The sequence below is a fragment of the Astatotilapia calliptera genome, chromosome 11, assembly GCF_964374335.1.
Source record: "Astatotilapia calliptera chromosome 11, fAstCal68.1, whole genome shotgun sequence".
Taxonomy (NCBI): Eukaryota; Metazoa; Chordata; class Actinopteri; order Cichliformes; family Cichlidae; genus Astatotilapia; species Astatotilapia calliptera.
In genome coordinates this window covers 39047826-39061994 of record NC_137432.1, presented here as the reverse complement: position 1 = coordinate 39061994, position 14169 = coordinate 39047826, and the positions used below count along the sequence as shown (strand labels likewise).

The window sequence follows — 14169 nt, the reverse complement described above, 5'->3', positions numbered from 1 at the left end:
TGCGCTGAGTTCCTGTTGTGTTGAGCCTATCCATTTCTTCATTTAGTCCAAGGTTGAGGTCACCGCCAAGAATGAGTGTGCAATCAAGGTGTTCAGAGAGTGCACTAAAAAAACCGTGGAAGAATGAGGGTTCATCAACATTTGGACCATATATACTAACAATACATAGTTTTTTGTTCAATATTGATAGTTTAATAATTAGAAATCTACCCTCTGGATCTATAACTGTATCGAGTACTGTAAAATTAACATTTTTATGTATTAAAATTGCTACTCCCCGTTGTCTAGAATTATAACAGGCTGCAAACACGTTAGGAAACTCAGGTGTTTTAAGTTCATTTAAACCTGTGACAGGTCTGTGAGTTTCTTGTAATAAAACAACATCTGCCTGTAGTTTTTTAAGCTGGTTAAATATTTTTAACCTCTTTCCTCTGGTGCCAGCTCCATTTACATTCCATGTGACAAACCTGAGCATGCCCTTAATTGTGCGTGTATGTTTAATGATGTATGCTGGGTGTTTCGTTTAGACAGGTGGAGAGAATATGGAAACATCCCTTGTTTGTAAATAGAAAGAGAAAAAGAAGTGTGGTGAGAGACTCCATAAGTCTGACTATGTGTGTGAATATTCACTAATATGAACAAGCGTGGCTTGCTTATGTGTCCTGCAAGTCTGTGCGTGCTGTTAGGCTGTTGTGAATGTGCTGCCGTTGAGCTGATGTGTTTGCGTGATCGTGTTGTGAAAATATGGAGAAATAGAGGGTGTTGTTTGTAGGTGAGTGGGGAAGTAGGTGACCACAGCAGTGAAAGACAAGAGAAAGAAAGAAACCACATGAACTGTGAGCGACAACAAAAAAAAGGAAACGAAACGGAAACATTCCAATTAAAGCAATGACGGAGGGTGACGGTGTTATATCTGCTATGACATCCTACTGATATTACTAGGTTAAACACATTTTAAAGGAGAAAGTGTGAATGAATAAGAAAAGAGTGTAGCGGGTTCTTATCTGGAGTGCAGTCAGTATAACCACGGTGTGGTGCCGGGGTCGCGGTACAGCTGTCCGTCCACGTAGAGCCGGTCCACAGCGATGACAGCACGGGAGCCTTTCTGGATAAAGCTACGTCGAACTGGGAACAGGACCTTGCGTCGTTCCAGGATTTCTTTGGGGAACTGGTCGTTCACGCTGAAGTCCGTTCCTTTCAGCTCTCTGCCGCGACTCTTCACCTGTTCCTTTTGTTTGAATTGGCTGAATTTGGCCACAATAGGCCGTGGTCTCCCGGTCCGCGACCGCGCGCCCCCCAAGCGATGTACTCTATCGAAGTCGATGTTCTTTACGGTGTCCTCCGGCAGCTTCAGGTGGATTTTAATGAAGTTTTTCACCGTTGCCTCTGCGTCCTCTCCGGCAGTTTCTGGAATACCAGAAAACACAAGATTATCTCTCATGCTACGGGCTTGTAAATCGATAACGGACTCTTTTATTTTTTTATTTTCAATGTTTAGCTGGGTCACGTTATCGGTGAGAGATTTAACCGACTCCCGTAGCGTGGCATTTTCAGCGGCAAGCGTTTCCACCTGCCGCTGGCTGAATTCCAGGGATTCTCTCAGAGATTTAAATTCCCGGTGTAAGATCTCCACCAGGGACAGCCTCGCATCGAAACTGGACAATCGCTTGTCGATGGACTCCAGGATTTCTGCGATGTCTTTGCCGGCAGGCGATGTTGTACCGGGGGAGTCTGCCTGGCGACTTCTCTTCGATGACGGCGTCTCGATTTTGGCCGGGGAAGATGCACTCTGGGCCTTATGCATTACTAAATCTTGAAAACAGCGGTCGATGTAATCTTGGAGAGCGTCTAAACTCTCCCCGTTGTCCTCCAGGGTGTTAGAGATGATAAAACAGATGTTGTTAGTTATATGACAATTGATTAGTATATTTGGAAATACTGAAGCTTGGAAAACCTTTGTTAAACTCTATGCTACCATTTGCTTTTTCTCCGCCAAAATCTCCGGCGTCTGACGTCACCTACAACATCACTTCCGTCACTTACCTCTCACTTCCGTCACTTACCTTCTTCCGTCCGAAATCTAGGAAGCTTTATAAAACATTGATGAATCTTTAGGTTGGTTAACCTTAATGGGGTTTAGACTAGGGATGGGTATCGTTTAGGTTTTATCCGATACCAGTACCAAACCGGTACTTTTGAAGCGGTGCCGGTGCTTAAACGGTGCTCGAACCGGTGATTAAATAATCAAGAACATAAACACTCTCATGTTTAGCTGTTTTCTTGTAAAAAGATAACAATGTTAGCCTTTTCTGCAGCTATGGGGCATATATGGTATCACTCTTGGCTGGAAGCAGTGCTTAAACAATGGAAAAAACACAAACTTTGTCCTAAACCTCTCATGTTTAGCTGTTTTCCACTTTTTCTTTGGTCATTTTAGCCTTTTTGGCCAGGGTGAAGGGAGTATCTGCCATCAAACAAGAAGACAGCCGCATGTAGCTATGATGATGTTTGCTAGTTCACCTTACATGCATGCGGGGGTTTAAGTGTTAATAACGTGGTTAGCCTACTCAACGTAAATTACACACCAACAACATGAAGCTACTCACACAGAGAAGAACGGCTGCTGCTGCATCATCATCCTCATCATTTCTGCTACACTGGCAGGGCTAGGGGCCAGGACTCTCCTCTTCGGGTTTTTGGGGGATGTTGCTAACTCCGGGTCCGATAACAGGCACCACACTCGCAGTAGATGCGCTCGGTGTGAGGTCTCGCAGCAAGCTATCAAATACGGCGCATTTCTCGGCTTTTAACAAAATGCTATAGGTCGCCAGGTGTTTCATCAGATTCGAGGTGTTACCTCCTTTGACAGTATCACAGTATCACAGTAAATTGTATGACATTTCAGGGAAAAAAGCACCGAAGTAAAGCACCGAAATGTGCGCTGCTTTTCGGTCTGGTTACTACCGTTTATGTCAGAACCGTGCCATAATGGCACCGGATACCGGTGCCATTATGGCATCTGTCATCAGTCCTTGAATGCAACACAAGGAACATAACTTGACAGTCTGGGCAGCACAGTGCATAACCATGAGAGCAATTGTTCCTTGGAGATATACAGGGATATAAATATGTAAAAAATCTCAAAACATATAAATATTTGAGGACAAAAATTTTGCATTTTTCTAGTTCTTGAAGTGTGCTTTGACTCTTTGGCTGCCAAAATATACACAAGAAAAGAAGAAGAAGAGATGATCGCCGAGACTCAGTCATTAGAATGAGAAGCAAAAACCAATTCCACCTGTGGGTGGATTCCCTTCATCGTCCAGGGGGGAAGTTAGAAAAGGTTTCATTTTATCACAGCAAAGTATTTTTCCCTTAACCTACAAACGCGATACAGGGCTGGTCTCAGGTGAGACATTGACTTTATTATGAATCTATAATCTCTACTCATCTAGCCTCACATGATGAGTAAAAAGTTGTTATTTAGGCACTGATGGGTGTTTTATTGTTGTCTTGGCAATAATAAAATGAGAGCTGATTGGCAAAGTCCTCCAAATTACTCTTTAATATACACAATTTTCCACTGACTTCCTCAGTCTGTTCAGGTGTGTTTGAGATAAAATGATAAAAATCCAGTCAATAATTAACTCAGTACTTAGCACAGCAGCTTGACTCTCGTGGGCTCAGACATGCAGCAATCTCCATCAGCAGGGGCGGCATCAGGCACCGTGGTTGTGGTTTTACCGCGGTACTACATCACCAGAAAGCAACTGCCGGCACTGGGGGTGAGACACCTTTACATCCTGATGGGGTCAGATTGAATCCAGACAGAGATGATTAAACCACTGATCTTTAACCTGTGGATGCTGAAGGCATGTGATTCACAACCACGCTGCTGCTCTGCTGTCGATCTCTCAGCTGACTTTAATGACAGAGGACGTCTGTCCTCAGAGGCTTTTGGATCGCCTCGGAAAATAATCTCTGTTGGAAATTAAAGTTCAGAAAGATAATGTCCAGAAGACAAGCTAAATGTGAATACAGACTCGTGTTACCGGTTAGTTCAAACTTCCTCTCAGCACAAAGTGTAAGGATGTGGTTCAGTAGATGTGGAGATAACATCTTTGGCATCAGGACAACTTCATCAGGGACAATTTAAACAGGACTAGAAGTTGGAGGTCAGCTGATTGTTAATGACTTGGCGGGAACATCTGACTTTCAAGCATAAATGTTTCAAATGTTAAAGTGTTTCTTTCATCATCTCTTTGGCATCACTTGTTCTTACAAAGGCTGAATGAGCCAAAGGCTCTGAATGTTTCCTCTGAGACTTTATGTCTTCCTGCAGGTGATTCAGATCATGGTTGCTCTGACTGTCATGGTCTTTGGGGTCCTGAGGGCAACATGGTCCAAAGGTGTGGTCTCTGATTGCATGGTGTACATCTGGAGACCAGTGATGGTGAGTCAGCTGACACTTCTTCCCCTTCATATCGTTTCCCTAATTAATCACTGCTCTCTCTTTTAGTTCATCATAGCTGGGTGTATGACGATCTATGATGGGACTTCACAGAGACCTAAGGTCAGTAACTCATCTCTGTGACGTGACCTTAGCTGTACTTCAGCTGATCCTTGGCTAAAGTGGCCATAAAAGAAGGCTTCCTCAAAGATCAGAGTGGTGTCTGCAGGTTCCTTTGAATGTGTGCTATGCATATGTTTTCGTGTATTAAACACATTACTTGCTAATTGTCTGTGAGAGCCAATGAGAGAGTTGCCTCATAGAACTGATGAATATTTTCAGGTGTTCCAGGTGTACTAATAGCAAGGTGTGGTTTTCTATGCACAGTAAGAGTGCTGTGGTTCTAAATGTTGCTGCTGGTGTGACTTAACTTGTCACAGCGACGGTCTTCTTCCTGGATGCATCTCAAGCATTTACCAACAGCGACCCTGGGGAGTCAGACCTGGACATAGTGAGCTTTTTTCTTTCATATTAAATTAAATGAGAATGTGTATTTAGAGCACAGGTGAATGCGGACTGGCTGTAACAGCTGTGACCTAGCTGCAGAGGTCTGTGGAGCAGAGATTATAGGTGTTTGACCAACATGCTGAAGAGAAGAGAAACTGTTTCAAATTTTTAGTTAGGGCAAGGGAACATCAGCAGCCTGTTTTTCTTTCTTTCAGTCCAGCCAGGCAATTTCAGGATTTTCAGCCATTCTCTGCTTGATCCAGCAGATGTTGTGTGGCTGTTCTGCAGGAGTAGGCAAACCTGGAGGTTGCTGTGATCCCACACGTCAGGTGAGTCTATCTACTGAGTTTTCCTCAGATCAGTTTATTAGCTACAGTTGACTAAACATAATGGAATTCAGTTCTATTCAGTTTTATTTATGTAATCCAAAATGATGACAACAGTTGCCTCAAGGTGCTTTATATTGTACAAAACGATGCTACGATAATACAAAGAAACCTCAGTAATCAGACTCTATAAGCAAGCACTTTGGTGACAGGGGGAAGAAAAAATTCCCTTTTAACAGGAAGAAACCTCCGCAGAAGGAATTTCTCCCTCCCATTCTACTTTTAAATACTCTAGGAACAACAAGTAGGCCTGCAGTGCGAGAGCGAAGTGCTCTAATAGTCCCTCTTTCTAGTCCCTGTCAGGACTCTTGCTGCAGCATTTTGGATCAGCTGAAGGCTTTTCAGGGAGTTTTTAGGACTTCCTGATAATAATGAATTACAGTCGTCCAGCCTGGAAGTAATAAATGCATGAACTAGTTTTTCAGCGTCACTCTGAGACAGGATATTTCTAACTTTAGAGATGTTGCACAAATGGAAGAACGCAGTCTTACATATTTGTTTAATATGTGCGTTGAAGGACATGTCCTGGTCAAAAATGACTCCAAGGTTCCTCACAGTGTTACTGGAGGCCAAGGTAATGCCATCCAGAGTAAGAATCTGCTTAGATACCATATTTCTAAGCTTTTCAGGGCCGAGTACAATAACCTCAGTTTGATCTGCTCAACCCCATCACACCCCCTCAAACAGATGCCACTACCGTCCAATCACATTCAGCATTCTGACTTTTATTTGTGCTTCAAAGTTTCCCTTAAACAGACTGATCATTTTGCCTGTTACTGATTATCATCGATTATGTTATTAATTGCTTCTCATCCTTCCCTTCACTTTTCTGATTTGATGTCAGCTTGTTGTAACTGTTAAATAAAACAGTGTCATCTTTATTAATAATTAGAGAGCTTCGAATAATGACAACACAGCAGAAATGATACAGGTGTAATACCTGGAGATGACCACCCGATGGCGCTGTGTGGTCAGTAACATCATCACAGGTGAGACAGAGTTTTTTAAACCTCACTTCTTGAGATGTGTGAGGCCGAAAGCAGCTCCTCACACTGTCTCTGTGTGCAATAAAAAGGAGATTTTGGACATGTTTTCCTGATGTGGCATCTTTAATGGGCCAATTCTCCAAAGGCAGGTTTTCAATATTTGCTGTCAGAGATGATTAAGTGACCTAAAAACTTACCTCATAACTTGTAAATCATAATAAAGGACTTTGTATCATGGTTATATTACATCTTTGGAAAGATCAGACAGCAGGTTCAATCCTCTGAGGGAAAACTAAAGGATTACTCATCGAAACAGCAGGATATGCGGACTTCCTGTTATACAGGAATGACATCATGAACCTGCTGTTAGTGTAAAGTTACATGAAATAAAGTTTGTGTTAAACTCAGGATAAAACAAGCCACACAGGACATTTTCACGATAAAGCAGAAAGTTTCAGATGAACTCAGAGATGACGAGGGTACCTGTAGAGAGCATCCTGAATCGTCTCAAACAGCATGTTCAAGATTCGTGTTTGAACCACACAGCAGATACACATGGTGGTACATACGGGTGTGCCATAGCTGGATTCAGACAGCTTACCTGTGGATGAGGAGTCCTGCTCAGGGTCCTGGATTTGTCTGAATTGTTTCCAAAATAAACTTCCCTTACAGGAAGGTGAGAGGGGATCATCTTGTAGAGGTAGAAAGGTAGAGATCATAGAATAAATAAAAAAGCAACAGATCAGCTGTAAGCAAAATATTCAATAAAGATTTTATGATCATGTAACCTGGACGTGTGTCCCTCTATCTATAAAGAGATGATCTATACTGCTCGCCCAAGTGCAATGTCTACAATATCCGAATCTAGGTTTGGGAAGGAGATTGGCGGTAGCAACTCTGTAAGAGTAATGAGACTTCCAACCCACATAACACGCACGACCACAGGCTTGTGAAACAAAGTTTGCTTTATATATTTCCTTTCGGATCAGTTCCCTTTGCTCATCCTCAATGTAGGGATACCTTCAAATGCAGTAACCATCTCAAATGCATCACAAAAATAATTGAAACAATCAAAATAGATGTAAGACAAGAAACACAATATTTCAACACCCCAAAGAAAAGGAAAAAGAAAAGAAAATAGCACGTGAGTGTCCAGTTCCTTATGGTGTCAGTTTATTCAGTTACCCACTGTCCTGGGTTAAGAACTGAAAACGACCTGAATCTCAGGCGGAGAAAAAGTAGCAAAGAAAATGATAAGGTATCTCTCAGGTGGGCTTCCTTTTGTTTTTTTCCCTACCGCCCTCCTGGTACGGCAGGCATCAACGTGTAGCGTCCTGACACAGAGAAGGCCTCCACAGCAGCAACAGTGTCTTAGACCCACGATACCAGCTCCTCACTTGGCACCCATGGAACTGTACCTCAAAAAAAAAACCAGTCTGCACACAAATACGCAGAATGTTAGATGTCCACATTCCTTAAATGTCCTTGTTCCTAATGTCCTTGGTTCTTTTGAAATATTAAAATAAATTTGCATCTTGTGACACATTAAAAGTAAACACACCGGTATTACTGTGCATCACCCGCAGTTACAGTAACAGCACAGCTATTGCACGTGAACTGCGCATAACCACTTAGCTGGCCGCGGCTGAACTAGCAGGCCCAAGAAAGTAAAACACTAGACACTCATAATAAACAAAACTGTCACAACATTGCAATACTATGAAAACACATCTTAAACATCATTAAACACATTTACTACTATTCTGACTGGTTAGTTATTTTTTCCAGTGCATTGAACTGCAATAGCGGTGCTAAGTGAGCTAGGCTAACTCACCAGAATAGTTCAAAAAGTTCAAAGAAATACTCCGGCTCCTTTCAGGTAGGTACCCGTCTGTGGTTCACCGCTAACGACAGCTCTCTCACAAATGTTAATTAAACCTCTTTCCTCTCTTTCAACTGGAAAAAAACGTGCTCCGCGGCAGCATGGAGTTTTTCCTTGCCGTCCTTTTTCCTCTACACCACACCTTCACGTGCACGGAGCTGCAGATGGTGCCTTCAGGGCAAGCCCGGAAATTAAACTATCAGACAAGGACTACGATGCATTCAAAGAACCCTGTACTTCTGATTGCTGTAAATCTTACCAGGGTTACAATCAGAATGTGAGTACACGCAAGCCAAAGAATCCAAAATGTTTACGAAGAGTCCCAGAAATCTTCTGTATGTATCCAGTCAATGTGAAGGAAAATATAAGAAGATAGAATTAAAATCTTCTGATAAATAAATAATTTATTGTTCCCTTTGCAGAAAACATGGCTGTGGATTTACTTCCCCTCGATTTAAAGATGAAACACAACAGGGGTTCTGTTTGAGTTGTTCTTCAGTGATGCTTGGGTTCACCACTTTCAGTCTCCTCCTGACCTCATGTTCCTGAAGGGAGATGGAGGGGGAAGTGTGGGAGGAAGGTGGAGGTGGGTGGCAGGGAGTATGAGGGAGGGGTAGACTCAAACCAAGCAAACAAGGTGTTGAGCACCTCTGCCAGGTTGAGGCTGCTGGGGCTGGGGGGCGCATTAATAGTTTTTTGAGGGCTTGGATGCCTCCCCAGACCTAGCTGCTGCTGGTACAATTAATTAATTAATTTGCCATTACTTAAAAAGCTATCTCTAGACCCAGTGGTCTTAGCTAATTATTCTCAGGTTTGGGTTGTGTGTAAGCAGGAGAGGACCTAAACGCACGATTCAAGACAGACGGGGATAAACTCAAAAGGCACGGCTTTATTAACAGGAACACAGGGAGCGATACAACACTGTACTGGGAGAAACTAAAAGCTAAGGCACAGGGGAGACACAAGGAAACACACACAACCACGAGGGACGACACGACACGGAACAGAGGGGACGCTGACATAAATACACAGAAGGTAACGAGGGAAGTGGAAGCACACGGGAAACACAGCTGAGGACAATTACACATGACAGAGCGGGGAGGACACGAAACTGAAAATGCTGATGCCAAGACACGGACCTTAAACATCACATAGAAGGTACACAGAGACAGCCGAGACAGGCAGAGAGAGAGAACATGATGGGAAGAGGAAAACACAGGACACAAGGAGTGGAAGCAAAGCACAGTAACTCAAATCACTGTATACACAGTCACACAGAGGGAGACACAGAGGAAAACACAGGGGCAAATCTAATAAACAATACCGAACAGAAAACCTAGGGATCTTAAGAATACAAATGAACTTAATACACAATGTCAAAACATCAGGTCAGAAGTCCTGGGACCATGATAATCATAGGCCAATCTCCAACCTTCTGTCATGGTCTACGGTGGGTGGCTGGAGTTTCCATTAGGCTCCTGAACTGACCTGGGATCCGCCCCTGGGCAGGGCCAACTCCAGCTCCTGCACACCTGGAGCCTATTGCAGGCTATCAAGCCAGAGGGATTTAAACCACACATCGATGTTCACTCACTGCCAGTTCGTCATCAACCCATGTTGGTAACAGGTCTTGTGCTTCAAATTCTCACTGTGATTCATCTTACTAACAAAGACTCTTTTGTACTACAGTTGCTGTACCCACCCAGGCTCACTCCACCTCCGGACTCGGGATACCTAGTGCTCATTCTGGAAATCCCTCTGTGCCTCACCTGCCTGCCCTCCTGCCATCACACTCCATCTGGAGCCCCGGATCTCAGGTCAGCCTTTCCACGCCACTCAGCCTCCCCTGGATCTTCATCACCCCCCTCTCAAACACTCCAGGTCCCTAACTGCAAGTAAGAATTGCTGCTCTTATACTGGCCACTTCTGAGCTGCCTTCACTACCTGCCAAACTCCTATATCCTCTTCCCTCAGTGTGACTGTTCCCCACTCAGCTCCGTTCCGCTTCTCAGGCCTCGTTCCCTCGCCCTAGCCACGTTCCCCTGGGCACGCCACACCAAGGCTCCACGTCTCGTCATTTTCTGTCTTTGCCACGTTTCCTTTTTTTCCCCCTTTGCACTTAACCGTAATAAACTGTTAAATCATCTACTGTCTCCGCTCTGGGTTTCTGCACCTGAGTCCTATTCAGTACCGGCCATCCGCCGCCGTGACACCTTCCTTTCATATCAAACATCCTTGAAAGAGTAGTTGTCAAACAGCTAACAGATCATCTGCAGAGGTTTATTTGAAGAGTTTCAGTCAGGTTTCAGAGCTCATCACAGCACAGAAACAGCTTTAGTGAAGGTTACAAATGATCTTCTTATGGCCTCTGACAGTGGACTCATCTCTGTGCTTGTCCTGCTAGACCTCAGTGCAGCGTTCGATACTGTCGACCATAATATCCTATTAGAGCGATTAGAACATGCTGTAGGTATTACAGGTACTGTGCTGCAGTGGTTTGTATCATATCTATCTAATAGACTCCAGTTTGTGCATGTAAATGGAGAGTCCTCTTCACACACTGAGGTTAATTATGGAGTTCCACAGGGTTCAGTGCTAGGACCAATTCTGTTTACATTATACATGCTTCCCTTAGGCAGCATCATTAGAAGACATAGCATACATTTACACTGCTATGCAGATGCGCCCTCTCAATCTCAAATCTCCATTTGAAGTTTCAGCGATCCTGGGATCAGCTCCTGGGAATTGGCAGTAAAGGAATTACCTAAGTCGTTGGATCCTCTCATTTCCATGTGTAGCAGGATGGATGATCACATGCACGAGTATGGTAAATGGACCTCTGATCCTCGGACCGCCAGCAGGGGGATTTACACCTGCGGCAGGAGACACTTCCACAGAGCGGCGCTTGGAGGGAAGCGAGTTGGCAGATGGGGATGAGCAGCCCATGCAAGTCAGCCGTGCACAGCTTTCCCTGTTGGATCGGAGAAGACTGCTAGCGGGTGAGTGTTTCTATCGTGGGCAGAAGGGGCACTGTGTGTACACTTGACTCCTCCTGGGTGAAAGATCACGCCCATTGGTAAGTGTGGGGTTGCTGGCAGGCACGATTCGAGAAACTTCCCTACCATGACTCACCTGTTTAGCTAAGTTAATGCAGAGCGGAGTAAAACTTTATTGATCAGGTGTTAGCTCAAAGTCTTGGTCATCCATTGATCCCTCTGACAGAACCACTACAAGTCTCGGCTCTTAATGGGACCCTACTCGCTGAACATTCAGCTATCACTGTTTGGTAACCCCATGGAGGAGGTTAGTCTGTTTCTTTTCCATGCTCCGAGCACTCCTTTAGTTCTTGGCGACCCCTGGCTGGATGGAATACCTAGCATTACAAAAATTGCTTGTATGCAGCTACACCTAGTGTGACTTCCAATGAACTCCTCGACCCATTAGATAAACCTGACCTTTCCGCAGTTCCAGAAGTTTACCATGACCTCACCAAGGTTTTCAGCAAAGATTTGGCTCTCTCTCTCTCTGCCACCTCACCATCATTACGATTGTAGCATAGATTTGCTTACTGGCGCCCCATCGCCCCATTACCCATCAGTCAACTGTATAGTCTGTCTATGCCAGGAAGCTTGACATCCCACAAGCTTTGGATGTTGCTGGGACACAAACAAGGTCAAGGTCACGTTTATTTATATAGCACTTTTAAAACAACAGAGTTTACCAAAGTGCTGTATAAAGTCTCTGCACTCATGTCTGACAACACAGATTGTATCTCCTTGCCAGGGCTGACGGGTTAGGGTTAGGCTTAGTCTGTTTGGTTATAAAAAGGGGCAATGCAGTCCAATACAGCAGTGCAGGTAGATATAAAACAGTTTGTGAGGTCCTCAGTACTCAAGCTTGAGCAGAAGTCCAAATTGCTCAAGTCATAGCGTAAGGCTCAGTTATATGTCGCAACAGTCAGCGTGCTTGTGAATAGCTTTTATTGCTGTTGTTGTTTATTCCAGACAGCTTTCCAACTGTCTCCACACTACCTTGAATTTAAAGAGCTGTAAAGCTCTTGGCATCCTTCATGCGATGGAACCATTGCAGCAGGGTGTGGTCTGAGCAGATGGTGAATGAGCATCCCAAGAGGTAGTAACAAAGAGTCGACCGCCCAGCGGATTGCCAGACATTTCTTCTCTACCGCACTGTATTACCTCTCAAAGTCAAAGTCAACTTTATTTGTCAATTCTGCCACATGTACAGGACATACAGAGAATAGAAATTCCGTTACTCTCAAACCCTAGATGAAATAGCAAATGAACATTTAAATAAAGAGAGTGATTAAAAAATGCAAATAAAATAATTAAAAAGTAAAAATTTAAATAAATACAATACAATTTAACAAGAAAGCTATGCAATATACAATATACAGTATTCAGGTAAGGGTAAATGACATTGAGTGTAAACCAGGCAGAGTAGTGCAAATAGTCAAATAGTGCAAATGGAGATTTAGTAATGTACGGTAAGAGATAGTGTAACAACAAAGTCTTATGAGGTAATGGCAGTCCAATGCTCCACAAAGTGACTGGTAACTGGTGCAGGCCAGTGAGTGAGTCAGAGAGTGTGTGTGTGTGTGTGTGTGTGTGTGTGTGTGGTCAGAGTCAGAGTGTGGCCCCATAAACGACTTCCCTTAACCTGCTGGTCTGGAAAATCCAACAGTTCATCTATATCTAAAAAAGCACTTAAACTAAAACTGACATAGCTACGTTAATCCTTTTTTTTTTTTTTTTTTTTTTTTTTTTTTTCTCTTTTTAGCTACGTTAATCCTACCGTAAAACAATAAGACAAGGTACGACCTCTCTCATGCTCCTAGGATGTGGGGATGAACACCCTAGAATGTTACAGAGGATGAGACATTCTTTCAATATGCCACCAACTATATACTTCTACACACAAATGATTACATGCAGCATTCTACCATATCGTTAGCTTCATAGAATAAGTGCCTAAGTCATTGGACTAAGTCAATGACTTAGGCACTTATGCTATGAAGCTAACGATATGCAAACTTATATCATTAAAAAGATTATACTGACTACTAAGTACAATTTTCCTATTAACAATGCTACACTTTTTTCTTTGAGGTCTAAGGTCCACACCACAACCAAATACACTACATTCTGTTTAATGTATGGAAGAGAAGCTACGTATCCTTATGAAGTTGCTGTTGAAGTCCCGGTAAGTGTTTAAAGAATTCTGTTTGTGAAGAGAGGAAAGAGGGAAAGAGAAACAGCTGAGAAGAGGGACGGGGGAGAAGGGCAAAAAACAAAAACCAACAGAACGGGCAGAGAAAAAAAATGCATATATCAATCACCTGGGTCACCTGCTGAGAAAGAAAAAAGAAAACAAGCAGAAGAGAACAAGAGTAATAGAATAAACAACATCACAATGATATATGGGAATATGACAGTAAATACTAAATGTTAAACATTATTGTGCAGCACATAAGATCAACAGAACACAGTGTGCTTTGAGGTAGGAGCCAAAAAGGGTGTAGTTTGTGGGTGTGATCACCCGTGTGTACACCTGTGAGCATGGACGCGCTTGTTTTTTGTTTTTTAAAAGGTTCCTTCATGTAATGATCTGCTAGAGGGTGTGGGGGGGCCACAGCCCCGTCCTCCAGGGCATGAAGCAGGTATGAAGGAGATCAAAACTCCAGACATCCAGAGGCCCCCAGAACACAAGAGACCAAGGAAGACCAACAGAGGGGCAGCCGCGCCACTGTCCCAGAAAGAGCTGAGGAGAGTCCCAGATGAGGGCTCACTCAGCAGCCGCGGAGCAGAAGCCAGGGGGGGTTGCAGTGACGCGCCCGTGAGCTCCGCCGGCAGCCAGCTGTGCCTGAGTGACCGAGCCCCAGGCCGAGAGGCCGGGGGCACCCCACCTCCGAAGTGGCCCGAGCGAGCCCCAGGCTTCAGG

The 14169-nt window shown here is 43.8% G+C and overlaps 1 long non-coding RNA gene across 2 annotated transcripts; it reads left to right on the top strand.

Moving 5' to 3' along the window:
- The first annotated feature begins 4280 nt into the window (after positions 1-4280).
- Positions 4281-10357, top strand: LOC145431887 (uncharacterized). 2 transcript variants are annotated; one of them, XR_013912198.1, is made up of 4 exons: positions 4281-4453; positions 4520-5286; positions 9901-10106; positions 10186-10357. It is a non-coding gene; the product is annotated as an uncharacterized LOC145431887 (long non-coding RNA). The 2 variants fall into 2 exon arrangements; XR_013912197.1 differs by lacking the exons at positions 4281-4453; positions 4520-5286 and having other exon boundaries at positions 8539-10106.
- The last annotated feature ends 3812 nt before the right edge of the window (positions 10358-14169 follow it).